The 15,912-nt window shown below is 43.3% G+C and overlaps 1 protein-coding gene across 2 annotated transcripts in view; it reads right to left on the bottom strand.

Moving 5' to 3' along the window:
• LOC138711687 (uncharacterized) overlaps positions 1-15,912 on the bottom strand; it is a 1,209,687-nt gene that overhangs the window by 112,844 nt on the left and 1,080,931 nt on the right. The window lies entirely within an intron of this gene.

A 15,912-nucleotide genomic window follows, 5' to 3' on the forward strand; every position in this document is an offset into this window, starting at 1 on the left:
TCTTCGGACAGTTGACTAAACAACAACAATACTTCATTACTAGTAAATGGTTTTTGGTATCTCTCTTTTTTTAAGTTCACACTATATTTAATGAAATAAAATTCAATTAAATAATGAAAAAATTACAATTAAACTTGTTGGTTGTTAAAGTACGTATTCTTATGATACGTCAATATTAATATATTAATTACAATAATAGTTAAATAATACAGTTCGTGATGTTTTAAATAATTAAAAATAACCAAAACATCTTAGAAATTCACACAGAATCTTACATCTGGTCTCAAATTCTTTTCTCAAGTCCTTCAGTACTTCATTATATTTGTTACACTGGTCTTGATTCAAATCAGGTAACAATTTTAGATTAATAAAGTGGTAACAGTTACCCACTGAAACTTGCGACTCCCACAATTTCACTTTCCTTATGAAAGCTTTTATTTCTTCATACATTTGCAGTAATAAGGACATTCTTTCCTCGGAGATGGACACAACATCGTAGTGGTTGCAGATGTTTATTCAAACGCCGCGGTCAATGATGTCATCCGGAGATACACGAACTGCTCCCGCATCTTGTTCCACTTTTACATAAAAAAATAGAGAGAGGAGGAAGTGCTCCGAGGAGGCCCTATTGAGACGTCTGGCATTCAGGGTGGAAGTGAAATAACCCTGCAGATTTTCAGGGGGAATAGCTCATGTATGTGACGGAAAAGTGTAACATCGTATTGGTGGAAAGTACAGAGTTTTCTCAGAAAAAAGTTCTCCCCCTCCCAAATGTAGGAGTAGGATCGTGATTTTTATATAGCGACAGGAAATCTAATAAAGAGCAATTTATCCCACTGGCGTATTTCAATAGCGTGGACGGTTTTCGTGTATATTTAATTTAAAAATCACTAACTTGAAGCTACTGACCGATGCAACCAGCTTGCATCACCGACGTGAGTTCGTTGACCTCTTACATCTGTATTACGAGAAGAAAGAGGCGGCGATGTTGCCAGACTGCTGGAACTTCCAACTTAATTTTATAATTAACCGTACATTTTTCTGCAGAGTTATTTCACTTCCACCCTGTATAAACGTTAGCCAAGAGCATAATGTTACACTGTCTACGATGGAAGAAGGAAATTGACATTGAATCCTATAGATTCAAAATCCCTATATTCACTTTCAGAAATTAAAGGATTTTGACAGTAACTGGTTCCGAATAGAGGGAATTTTCAACCTAACAGCGAATTTTAACAAATCTTTTGCTTTAAATTTAGTGGCTTTTTGAATTCAAACCATATAAATCATTAGAATTCATTCTTAGCAAGCAATAGGCCTATGTGGGCATAACTCAATTATGAACAAAATGATCTTCAGGGGGTTTTGAACTTTTTTGAAGTGGGGACCACCTTCTTAAGTCAGAACAGTTCCGCGGACCACCTTGTTCCTTTCGAAAGCAAATTTATAATTTTTGTAGCATATTTTAATACCGGTACACCTATATTTTTAAATGGAATTAATTAATTAAAATTAATTTATTTCAATTAATTTTATATTAGTATTAAGTAATTAATTAAGTTAATGTTAATAGAAGAAAATTTATTTTCGTTTTTTTAATAATTCAAGGCTGTTAGAGTCTGGATAATCTTTAACTTATTAATAAACAAAATAAATAAATGTTGGTACTCAAATAATTCTACAGGTTTACTTTTTACACCTGCGTGTTTCGTCTCTAAGTGCCGTTTCAATTTCGCGGGTTTCATTCACTCGTTGAAAGCACTTCGTAACAAACAACGCACCGAGGTTTTGGTTCACTCTCTTGCCACACCAAGTAAATCCAAGTTCCAAATAACTCTTGTCATAATTACGGAAGTATTTTTTCTTGAACAGGGCTAGATATTTCTCTAATGACACTAGAATCACTGATATCAATATCTTCACACACAGCTTCTGAACTATTAGCACTGCCTAAATGAAGCGTATCATCACGTTCCTTTCTTTTCAAAGATCCGGATCGAAGCCAGTTCTCCATAATGTAGGTATAACGGGCACTATTTAACAGAGACATGGACAACTACTAGCGTGTACCACATAAGAAGGATTTCAAACAACTAACTGCTAACAGGCAAGCGATGAATCAACAATGCACAGAATTTGTTATAAGTTACTTGTGATTGGCTACAAAAAATATAATTAGAAAAGTACTGTAATTTGAATTTCTGGATCTGATTCGCCAGGATTTTAAAATAGGCGGAGTGTAAAATTTCTTACATTGTCATCTGGAAGAACAGAAATGAAATTAATTAATGCAGAAACATGCCCGATTTTCAACAAGTAAATATGAAATTTGGCACGTTGTATTATTGGTGTACGACGTACAATACGTGCCTATTTCAATGTGCAGACTGGGTGTCGGCAAAACTATTAAGAAAGTCATCAATACATGAAAAGGTTCGGTACTTTGGTCCTCTGTTATGGGATACAGACGCGGAATGTGCAGTTACTTAATGTACAGTAGCGTGCAAATTAATCCGAACACGACATATTTTTACATTTTCTGTCATTGTTGGCCTCACAGCTGCTCGTACCGCTTTAATTGACATCTGTAGTACGTGTAATTCCATTGTTGAAGGTCTGTCATTATTTTTTTTATAATATGTGACATTTTGCCTGTCGTTTTGTACTTATACGCATTTCAGTTGTGTTGAAGACTTAATACTGCAATCCTGTGTACATTCTGTCGTCTTCACAAATGGATACAACTCCACGAAAACGGTCTAAAATTATAACATTAGCACAGCATTCTTCTATGACACAGAGGCAAATTGCTGCAGAATGTCACATCGGTTTGGCTACTGTTAATTCGATCATAAAACAATACAGGGAGACTGGATCCATCACACCCCAGAAAAAAGGAAACTGTGGCCGGAAAAGGAAGACTTCTCCTGCAGATGATCGTTTAATTGTCAGGAAAAGTAAATTAAATCCTAGACTAACTGCTGTCGACTTAACCCGCGAGTTAATGGCTACCACTGGGGCGAATATTCACGTCACAACAGTGCGGCGTAGGCTTTTGGAAGCTGGACGAAGGGCTCGTAAGCCTATTAAAAAGCAACTGCTAACCCCTGTTATGTGCAAAAAACGCTTAATGTGGGCAAAATTACATCAACACTGGACAGTGAATGACTGGAAGAATGTACTTTTTTCCGATGAGTCTCATTTCGAGGTCCACGGCCACCGTGTTTCTTACGAACGGAAAGGATCCGAAAAGTAACAGCAGCTCATCTCCAACAAGCACCCAAATACCCCCCTAAAGTAATGTTTTGGGGTTGTTTCACACATGAAGGGCCTGGAGCATTAATACCTATCAAGGGAATGATGAATTCTGACAAATATATTCACTTATTGGAAACCAGAATCGTACCCCAGCTGCAAAAATCATTTTCGGATGGCAGAGGTGTGTTCCAACAAGACCTGGCACCATGCCATACGTCTCGAAAAACTACAGAATTCTTCAACAAGAATATTCAGGTACTGCCCTGGCCAGGCAACTCACCCGACATCAACCTCATTGAGAACTTGTGGTCAATTTGCAAAAGAAGAATGCAAAAAATGGATTGTTCTACAAAGGAGAAGATGATTTCTGCCCTCATTGGTGTATGGTTTCGCTATGAAGAAATGAAGAATATTTATGGGAAATTAGTGGAATCCATGCCAAATAGTCTCAGAGCTGTTATTAGGAACAAGGGAGGCCACATAGATTACTGAGGTATGTTTTAGATCCTTTTTTTTTATTCCGTTTGAGTGTTTTTGCATAAGTAATTACGTTGTTCGGATTAATTTGCACGCTACTGTTCATATTGAAAATAAGCAGCATAAAATGCTGTTCTTTTATATATACTAATTGCTTATGAAGCTTACACATTGAGTAAACATATTTTAAAAGGTAACTTCACTAGTGTCATAACTGAAAAAAAAGAAATTGTATTTGAAAGGTTAAAGGGGGCTGTAGGAAGTGTGAAAATGGGAAAAGTTTACTCAGAATGGAAAAAAGTGTTTATTGAAAAGTATTTCAGAATCCTTATCAAATGTTTCTACCTGAAGGAAAACGAAACAATGGTTGATCAGTAGAGAAGAAAAGGAACACAAAAGCTAAGGAAGTTTTACATTTGTAGATAATTAGCTACGTGTTTATATTTTGAATAAATACTTATAAAGTACTTTATTTTTTTTGTTTTGTCTCATAAAGGCCTTCCTAACTCCTACAAGAAAGTTCTCCTATGCTATTCCATGAAATAACAAAAATTCTTGAAGTGAAATGACAGTAGCCTATCTAAACAAAGTTACAATCAACAACAAAATTAGCGATTAATTAAGATGCATTCTATTGGTTGGAATTTTTCAATTTAAAGTCTAAATGTTGCTAACATGTTGTAATAAGTAGAGAGAAAATATGTAATATTATCAATTGGAACGTTATTATATAGCCTATCCTTTTCCTCACTAACGATACAATATAGGTTAATAAATGACGAAGATGCCATTTGATTTGTATCACAGCAGAAGACGTGATACAGTATCTTCGGTCCTGTACAAGAGATGGCACTAGTGCAGTTGTTCCCCGTCATTTAAGACTGCAACAAACTAAGCTAGAGCGTCCTGTATTAGTCATATAGTGCATTTGATTTTGTTCACTCTAAAACAAAACGTAGAAGGAAAATGTAATTCAGTAATGAAAAGTATAGGAACGGAGCTCTGTAATTAGATTCCAACTGCTAGCGAAATTGCTCCTTCAAGAGGATATTGCGTTATGGCTAGGTAGGTACCTGGAAAATGAAAGAAGAATTTTAGAAGCTTTAAGCGTGGAAAGTTTTGTGCGAACCGTTCGAAAAAAATTTTAGCAAAGATTACATACAACATTGCCTTTATGGGAGTTGCGCCGATACTATCCGAAATTCATACGTCAGTTGAACTTCATTTGTTCATTCATGACCCCAGTTATGTTCTTACTGCAGCATTAGACGAATACAATGCGTAGCCTATAATTGTACGAGTAGTAACGCATTTGTTTTGGTATTTTAAGAGGACTATTTCGTTTATATGACGTCATTCCATTTTCGACCAATGAAGTGTAATGAAATTTTGAATTCTAACCACTCACAGTCAAGTTAGTTATGGTTTATTTAACGACGCTCGCAACTGCAGAGGTTATATCAGCGTCGCCGGATGTGCCGGAATTTTGTCCCGCAGGAGTTCTTTTACATGCAAGTAAATCTACTGACATGAGCCTGTCGCATTTAAGCACACTTACATGCCATCGACCTGGCCCGGGATCGAACCCGCAACCTTGGGCATAGAAGGCAAGCGCTATACCAACTCGCCAACCAGGTCGACTATCACAGTCAAACATCGCGATAATTTTTGCAGCTAGATTTATCGCTATCAATTTATCGCATGGTTGTTCTTTTGTTTAGTCGTTGTCGCCAACTGTTTCCCCGTAAATTGATGATCATGAATATATTAAGATGCAACTACACGGTTAAACTTTTCTTTCAACTTTAAAGCAATGAATGCAAGATTGATATTTAATATTAATTTACTCAGTGAAGACGACGTTCAAAACGGCGCACCATGTAGACACAAAATCTTCACGCATCTTAATTGAACGTACCTTTTAAACTTGATTCTTTCAATATTCTTCCCAGATTGCACGCATACGCGATTGGAATATTGAACTGTGTAGATGCAGCTTTAGTTCCGTTACACACTACGGAGAGAATGAGTTTGCCGATCTATGGAAAATACTTCCCTGTAGTAAAGAGTAACGGTCGAAATAAGGCACAGCTGACACATTGTCCCGCGCCCACAGGTAACTAACCTAATTGTAACCTATAAAATCTGTATTACGTGAATGAAATTAAACAATTAATAGAAAGTCAGATGTTCAAATTTATGTAACATCAGCGCATATCAAACCCAATGACCTCGTATATTATATACAAGGTCTTTGATCAAACTGCTTTCCGAATGGCGTAACAAAATACCTGTTTTAAATATCTATACAGAGATGGCTTCACTGTGTAGCAACATATGTTTCGCTGTAAGGTGAATACATAAGCATTGCTATATAGCTGTTTCCACACAATATTACATAGTTCTTAGTTCTCGGTGTAGTGTGTAATGTAACGACGAAGCACTAAATAAAGTGTGAAATTCTACTTCCACATCTTCATCTTCTAATTCCATGTCCATTGTAGGCTATCTGAAAAAAATTATACTCCTTCATTCGGATTTGATAACTGCGTTTTCAACAATTCTTCATTTAATTAATGTATTAACCAGGTTATTTGTAATTATACTATCAAATGTTTAAATTAAATTATGATTTCAGCGGATAATGAAAACGTATTTTTGTTATAATAATAAGAGAAAAAGTGCAGTACATGTAATTAACATTGTTAAACCTGTATTTCGCTTTTTGCAACCGGTATTACTGAACAACGTCGAATTTCTTAATTGCAGTAATCGATATTCAATATATCTCAACTTCACAATGTCTGAATAGGTTAAGTATTCGTAAATAAACAATTATTAACAATTTGTGAGCGAATTTTAGGGATATATTATTAATATTTTTATTTTATTCACGAAATAGTCGTAATAAATCTCACTCGATGTCTGAGATTACTACAGATAAATGCAATGCAGAATTTCCTGGAACTGCATTGATCAAATGGAATGCGCAAAGTATAGTTCTTACATTAGTGAATCCAGCCCCATTGTTTGTTTTTATATTTTAAGAAATTTATGTTCATTGCAGCAAATCTCTTTATATAGGCAAAGATAACGATAAAACATTAATTAATAGTTGAATAACGTATTCTGATGCTTTTTATTTCATTTATTTATATATTCATACAAGGAGGCCGTGATAAAACAGTTGCTGTAGATCTGTGATTTCGATATCAGATGAACGTCAAAAAGATTCACGTGAAATGTTATTTCTCATATGGTAGATCCATACAAACGGCTCTACACCAGACCAATTCAAATGAAACACAACTATTTGTACAGATATGTTGTATAAATTGAACAAAAAATGCAGGGAAATTGATCAATAACGCAACATAAATTGCATTAAATTTATTTCAATGTTACCCACAATTCTCGTAAGAACGAATTCCTTAAAAATCTAAATATAATAGTAACCAACAGAGGGCATCAACGTTGCACACACTAACAGGGGCCCTACGAATCTCCTGTCACTTGTTTTCAGTGTGATTGATGACATAGCATAAAGCAATCCCTTGCCCTGGAGGGACCATTAGCGGAATATACTGAATTACATTATGTTGTGCACTTCTATTAATTAAATGCGTAGTTGGTCATTGTTTTGAGTACGTGACGGGAGCTCATCCTTTAATAATTCCAGGAGTAAAAATAAATTTTAAATATGAAATATTTCTGATAGCCTGCTCTGGGAGAACTACGACACAAAGCTAGGAGCAGCGTTTAGAAAACTAAGTTATTGTCAAACGCTCTTGGAAACTTATTATACACGACAATGATTACGACCTGTTAGTTAATATATTTAATTATATATAATTATATTATATTATTTATTTTAGTAGGTTATTTTACGACGCTTTATCAACATCTTAGGTTATTTAGCGTCTGAATGAGATGAAGGTGGTAATGCCGGTGAAATAAGTCCGGGGTCCAGCACCGAAAATTACCCAGCATTTGCTCATATTGGTTTGAGGGAAAACCCCGGAAAAACCTCAACCAGGTAACATGCCCGGACCGGGAATCGAACCTGAGCCACATGGTTTCACGGCTAGACGCGCTAACCGTTACTCCACAGGTGTGGACTATATATATTATATTATATACTTGCTGGCTTTTAATGAACCCGGAGGTTCATTGCCGCCCTCACATAGGCCCGCCATTGGTACCTATCATGTGCAAGATTAATCCAGTCTCTATCATCATATCCCACCTCCCTCAAATCCATATTAATATATGTATATATATAATTTTGTATATATACGGCCTTACTAATAAACCGTGTATAGTTTTCATACAAGACTTATGAAGAGTTGAGACAGCAAAAGTTACTAATAAACCATGAATAAGCGATGGACGTATAAACAGTCTGTAACTATACAATGGGAATTGCTTTGCAGTAGTTATATACACGAAACCCCTTGTTTAAGCGTTGTATATAGCGAAAAAATGGCCGCCCCTCTAACAGCTGTTCGTATCGACTGTCATTTTATGATGATGGATGCCTTGTAACCACAGAAGAACACACCAAAGAGCACAGAATAAGTAGAATATTAATGCTGTAGCTTGTACTCTTTGACCAAAATATAGTGTGGTAATCGATCAGAGCCAGTTGTACTATCGATACTTAACATGGCACACTAGAGCGCTCTACCGGATGCAATAGGGAATCTCAGATATTCTATTACCTTTCGTAACGAATAATGACGAAACTATGACGTAGCTGCGTTAACAGCTATACTGTTATACACGACGTATGTAGTGATTATTAGTAAGGAATTTACACACGACGTATAAACTAGCTACTCATTGTATAAGTATAAGACAGTTAAAAGTCTGTATATAGAGTTTTTATTAGTAAGAACGATATTTTATAGTTAGTTAATATATTTCTAACAGAGACCAACAAAATTCATTATTTTAACATGTTTTTAAATCACTAACAATCTGTGAATATCCATTAGCCGTATGTTGCAAATACTGCATATTTTTACGATATTTTTTTAAATTGAAAATTTAGAGTAAGTTTATTTTTCAAGGTCTTTGAGTATTGTCTTGTATTAGGCCAATAGTTAAACAAATAACCACAAGAACAGAGTTTTTTGATGGTCCGCCATTTTAGTCAGTATACAGTAACAATAAAAGGAGTATTATTTTGACTATTACACTTTTACTACGTCACACTATTTTCGACCAATAAAACGGTACGAAAGTACGTCTTTCAACCAATCATGGCTGCTTATCGCACAATTTTATCGCGTCCCTAGCATTTGTTTCTTTGTTTGCCAACATTACAAACCACTCCAGTCGATGCACAGCACTTTCAAATATGACTCGCATTGGCATTCAAGAACAAGAATTAATAAAGATCACTGGTCATATATGAAGAGCACCATTCGGAAATCCTGAATAAGTTGAGGGATACACCATGTACATCAACGAGTTCACTTCTTTTACGCACACGTCCAATATAACATCAACTGAACCACCAACCACTAAAACATTCAAATTTGAAAATTGATTTTCTCTAGATAAATCAAAACCTCTAGTGAGATTACTGTTGATAAATAATAGTCAAAGTTGTTGTTAAAGTACATATAAGGCATACATACTCGTACATACGTCCGTGGACGTAAATATTGGGAGGTATGAAACATTGCCTGTAATTCTTTAGTACTGTAGTATCATATAACTTCACCAATGCTTTTATGTGTTGCAACAATAGATAATGTTTCTCCAGCAACCAGTCCGCGTGTTCGAATTAATCCAACTTGCAAGGCATGTTAACAGTATTGGTAAATGCAGTAGACTACAACAAAAAGCACGATCGTACAAAAACGTATTGATAAAGGACTTAAGTACTTTACTAATAGACGGTAATTATACACAGTATTTAAAGGGTGTAAATGATATGTTGTTATTGAAGTGTTGTATCAGTGAAGAATTATGTTGTGTCAGTGAAGAATTATGTTGTGTCAGTGAAGTGTGTAGCGTAAGTGAAACGTGTTCCTGTCAGTGAAGCTTTATAGTTTATAGTGGCAGTGCAAAGTATTTGAACAGTGAAATGTTTTTGAAGTGTTAGTGAAATAATGATAGAAGCAGTGAAATGTGTCGTAGTTCCAGTGCAGTGAGTGAGTTGATAACGAAATAAGTGTAATGTTGAAAGGTACTTGTGCAGATATGAACATATACGCGTGTTTTTTAATTCGATCTTAGTTTTAAGATACAAATTAGATTTATTTCAAATGTTATTTTAAGTGATCGTGCTTCATTTAATTTAGGATATTCCCTGTTATTATTATTAGTATTATTAATTGTATTTTTAATTAATAAGTTTATTATTGTCATTATTGAGTGTAATTAGTTACCGCTGCCACCGGGTATATCCCATTTCAGTGTGAATAAATAAATAAATACATACATACATACACAAATGTCTCATACGTCGGCAGCAACTCCATATACACAAGGATGTACGAAGTGTAAATTGACACAAATGAGGTATAAGATAGATTTCACTATTGTGGCTGTTGTAATGAAGGTAATGCATAATAATCATGTCCATAAAAGTTGAATAAAACTTAATACTGAAATCAAATTGATGTATTTTCAATTAATTATTACACATTACATAACTACAACAACTTTAATTGAGTTAATTAAATTCGTGTGGTTATAAAGTCCAAATGAACTGACATACTAAAACCGTAACAGACCAATAAGAGCCTAACATGTAACACTTGTCAGGACGGTAACCATGACGACGATCTATATATATAATTTGAACTGGTAATGAAAATTACGGGAAAACGGCTGAACGGATTTTAATAAATGACCCCTCATTTTGAAGCTTGGAACCCAAAGTTCTTCAGAAAAATTGTAGATTTCACTGAAATGTCAATTTTCCTACATCATTTTGCTATTTTCCAAAATCCATCTTTCGTCAGTTTGGGAACTAATTAATTGCATTTCAGAATAAAACAAAACACACACTACAATAAGCAATAGACTATTACACGAAGGCCATGACCTACAGGATTGCTGACATACTTAGAGTTCAGATGGGTCAGATTCTTTCCCATCATAATGCCAATATGTCGATCTTCATTTGTGTAATTTTTCATAACGTATAAAAATAATTTACAGGTCTGATTCTCTGGTCTGTAGTTTTCCGAGTACAGCTGCGTATTCTATATTAAGAACTACAAAACTTAAGAATGTTTGGTGACATTATTACCATTAAAAATGAAATATTATTATAGTTAATGCAACACATAATGCTATACTGATGATATGAAAGTGAAATCTTTCGGGGCCTGAAGTAAGTAGACGCAGAGAAAGAAAAAACTATAAAACTTACGTAACAGCGTGGTCGATCGACAGATGTTGCGTCAACATTTGTTGAGACTATAAATTAGGAATGCGTATAACATCGATATCAACGTGAAGTTTCGATTTCATGCACGGGAACTTATAATGTTATAAAATTCTTTCCATCTGACTGTAGATAATTATTTTAAGAGAAGTAATATAATGATAACGAGATACTAAGTTTATTGTTATGAACTTAACACTACTTGTATTAAACTTGTAGGATACGTGGAAATCAAACACTTGTTTTCTTCCAGCTCGCAAGGAAGTAATGCCATTGTTTAAAACTTCTGTCGTACGTAATTTTGACGGATAATGGATAAACAATTGATCCTCACTACTTTTCCCGCCAAGAGAGCACCTCCTTCTTCTAGCTATGCCTCCGTCTTTCAGTTGCTGACTATAGTAGTCGTGACAGCAGGTTGCATCTTACACGCTTGGCCAACTTATTATGAGATATAATTATTTGGAAGTGTACGTCAGATTTACGTATCAAGAGAATTAATAGAAAATTTTCTGTTCGTGCGGTTTATTTATCCCTTAAGTATGTTTTATCTAACAAAGTAACACTGGATGAAAACTTACGTGATGATCGACACTATGCAGATCATAGATGAAAGTTCAGATGATGATGCTGATGATGACACTGGAGGCAGTGTAGAGATTGAATATGAAGAATGTGACGACAAGGATTTAAGATACAGTAGGAGAGATTGAGAATAACGTAGAAAGCAAGCGAATGGAGAAAGAAGGCAAAAACAAGGAAACATGAAGAAAAGAAAAGGAAAAGAAAATGATAAGAGAAAAGAAGGCACAGGGGAGAGAGGAGCGGGCAGAGGGCAGAAGACCAGAAGGCGTGAGAGCACGAGCGCACGAGAGCGCGAGGGCATGAGGGCATGAGGGCACGAGGGCATGAAGGCACGAGGGCATGAGGGCACGAGGGCATGAGGGCACGAGGGCATGCGGGCACCAGGGCACGAGAGCGCGAGGGCACGAGGGCATGAGGGCACGAGGGCATGAGGGCACGAGGGCATGCGGGCACCAGGGCACGAGGGCACGAGAGCACGAGGGCAAGAGGGCACGAGGGCATGAGGGCATGAGGGCAGGAGGGCACAAGGGCATGAGGGCACGAGGGCATGAGGGCACGAGGGCATGCGGGCACCAGGGCAGGAGGGCATGAGGGCATAAGGGCACGAGGGCATGAAGGCACGAGGGCATGAGGGCATGAGGGCACGATGGGCATGAGGGCACGAGGGCATGACGGCACGAGGACATGAGGGCACGAGGGCACGAGAGCACGAGGGCACGAGGGCACGAGAGCATGAGGGCACGAGGGCATGCAGGAACCAGGGCACGAGGGCATGAGGGCACGAGGGCAACAGAGCACGAGGGTACGAGAGCACGAGGGCACGAGGGCATGCGGGCACCAGGGCACGAGGGCACGAGGGCATGAGGGCACGAGGGCATGAGGGCACGAGGGCATGCGGGGACCAGACCACGAGAGCGCGAGGGCACGAGGGCATGAGGGCACGAGGGCATGAGGGCACGAGGGCTTGAGGGCACGAGGGCATGAGGGCACGAGAGCATGAGGGCACGAGGGCATGCAGGAACCAGGGCACGAGGGCATGAGGGCACGAGGGCAACAGAGCACGAGGGTACGAGAGCACGAGGGCACGAGGGCATGCGGGCACCAGGGCACGAGGGCACGAGGGCATGAGGGCATGAGGGCACGAGGGCATGAGGGCACGAGGGCATGCGGGGACCAGACCACGAGAGCGCGAGGGCACGAGGGCATGAGGGCATGAGGGCACGAGGGCATGAGGGCACGAGGGCTTGAGGGCACGAGGGCATGAGGGCACGAGGGCATGCGGGCACAAGGGCACGCGAGCGCGAGGGCACGATGGCACGAGGGCAAGAGGGCACGAGGGCATGAGGGCACGAGGGCATGCGGGGACCAGACCACGAGAGCGCGAGGGCATGAGGGCATGACGGCACGAGGGCATGAGGGCACGAGGGCTTGAGGGCACGAGGGCATGAGGGCACGAGGGCATGCGGGCACAAGGGCACGCGAGCGCGAGGGCACGATGGCACGAGGGCAAGAAAGCATGAGGGCACGAGGGCACGAGGTCAAGAGGGCATGAGGGCACGAGGGCATGAGGGCACGAGGGCTTGAGGGCACGAGGGCATGCGGGCACCAGGGCACGAGAGCGCGAGGGCACGAGGGCAAGAGGGCATGAGGGCACGAGGGTTCGAGGGCATGAGGGCACGAGGGCATGAGGGCAAGAGGGCTTGAGGGCACGAGGGCATGAGGGCACGAGGGCATGCGGGCACAAGGGCACGCGAGCGCGAGGGCACGATGGCACGAGGGCAAGAGGGCATGAGGGCACGAGGGCACGAGGTCAAGAGGGCATGAGGGCACGAGGGCACGAGGGCATGAGGGCACGAGGGCTTGAGGGCACGAGGGCACGAGTGCATGCGGGCACCAGGGCACGAGAGCGCGAGGGCATGAGGGCACGAGGGCATGAGGGCTAGAGGGCATGAGGGCACGAGGGCATGACGGCACGATGGCATGAGGGCACGAGGGCACGAGAGCAAGAGGGCACGAGGGCACGAGAGCATGAGTGCATGAGGGCATGCAGGAACCAGGGCACGAGGGCATGAGGGCACGAGGGCAACAGAGCACGAGGGTACGAGAGCACGAGGGCATGCGGGCACCAGGGCACGAGGGCACGAGAGCAGGAGGGCATGAGGGCACGAGGGCATGAGGGCACGAGGGCATGCGGGGACCAGACCACGAGAGCGCGAGGGCACGAGGGCATGAGGGCATGAGGGCACGAGGGCATGAGGGCACGAGGGCTTGAGGGCACGAGGGCATGCGGGCACCAGGGCACGAGAGCGCGAGGGCACGAGGGCAAGAGGGCATGAGGGCACGAGGGCATGAGGGCATGAGGGCACGAGGGCATGAGGGCACGAGGGCTTGAGGGCACGAGGGCATGAGGGCACGAGGGCATGCGGGCACAAGGGCACGCGAGCGCGAGGGCACGATGGCACGAGGGCAAGAGGGCATGAGGGCACGAGGGCACGAGGTCAAGAGGGCATGAGGGGACGAGGGCATGAGGGCACGAGGGCTTGAGGGCACGAGGGCATGAGGGCACGAGGGCATGAGGGCACAAGGGCACGCGAGCGCGAGGGCACGATGGCACGAGGGCAAGAGGGCATGAGGGCACGAGGGCACGAGGTCAAGAGGGCATGAGGGGACGAGGGCATGAGGGCACGAGGGCTTGAGGGCACGAGGGCATGCGGGCACCAGGGCACGAGAGCGCGAGGGCAAGAGGGCATGAGGGCATGAGGGCTCGAGGGCATGAGGGCACGAGGGCACGAGGTCAAGAGGGCATGAGGGCATGAGGGCACGAGAGCATGAGGGCACGAGGGCATGCAGGAACCAGGGCACGAGGGCATGAGGGCACGAGGGCAACAGAGCACGAGGGTACGAGAGCACGAGGGCACGAGGGCATGCGGGCACCAGGGCACGAGGGCATGAGGGCATGAGGGCACGAGGGCATGAGGGCACGAGGGCATGCGGGGACCAGACCACGAGAGCGCGAGGGCACGAGGGCATGAGGGCATGAGGGCACGAGGGCATGAGGGCACGAGGGCTTGAGGGCACGAGGGCATGAGGGCACGAGGGCATGCGGGCACAAGGGCACGCGAGCGCGAGGGCACGATGGCACGAGGGCAAGAGGGCATGAGGGCACGAGGGCACGAGGTCAAGAGGGCATGAGGGGACGAGGGCATGAGGGCACGAGGGCTTGAGGGCACGAGGGCATGCGGGCACCAGGGCACGAGAGCGCGAGGGCACGAGGGCAAGAGGGCATGAGGGCACGAGGGCATGAGGGCTCGAGGGCATGAGGGCACGAGGGCATGAGGGCAAGAGGGCTTGAGGGCACGAGGGCATGAGGGCACGAGGGCATGCGGGCACAAGGGCACGCGAGCGCGAGGGCACGATGGCACGAGAGCAAGAGGGCATGAGGGCACGAGGGCACGAGGTCAAGAGGGCATAAGGGCACGAGGGCATGAGGGCACGAGGGCTTGAGGGCACGAGGGCACGAGGGCATGCGGGCACCAGGGCACGAGAGCGCGAGGGCACGAGGGCATGAGGGCACGAGGGCATGAGGGCTCGAGGGCATGAGGGCACGAGGGCATGAGGGCACGAGGGCATGACGGCACGATGGCATGAGGGCACGAGGGCACGAGAGCAAGAGGGCACGAGGGCACGAGAGCATGAGTGCATGAGGGCATGCAGGAACCAGGGCACGAGGGCATGAGGGCACGAGGGCAACAGAGCACGAGGGTACGAGAGCACGAGGGCATGCGGGCACCAGGGCACGAGGGCACGAGAGCAGGAGGGCATGAGGGCACGAAGGCACGAGGGCATGAGGGCATGAGGGCACGATGGGCATGAGGGCACGAGGGCATGACGGCACGAGGGCATGAGGGCACGAGGGCACGAGGGCACGAGAGCATGAGGGCACGAGGGCATGCAGGAACCAGGGCACGAGGGCATGAGGGCACGAGGGCAACAGAGCACGAGGGTACGAGGGCATGCGGGCACCAGGGCACGAGGGCACGAGGGCATGAGGGCATGAGGGCACGAGGGCATGAGGGCACGAGGGCATGCGGGGACCAGGCCACGAGAGCGCGAGGGCACGAGGGCATGAGGGCATGAGGGCACGAGGGCTTGAGGGCACGAGGGCCTGAGGGCACGAGGGCATG

This window comes from Periplaneta americana, chromosome 13 (genome assembly GCF_040183065.1).
Source record: "Periplaneta americana isolate PAMFEO1 chromosome 13, P.americana_PAMFEO1_priV1, whole genome shotgun sequence".
Lineage (NCBI taxonomy): Eukaryota > Metazoa > Arthropoda > Insecta > Blattodea > Blattidae > Periplaneta > Periplaneta americana.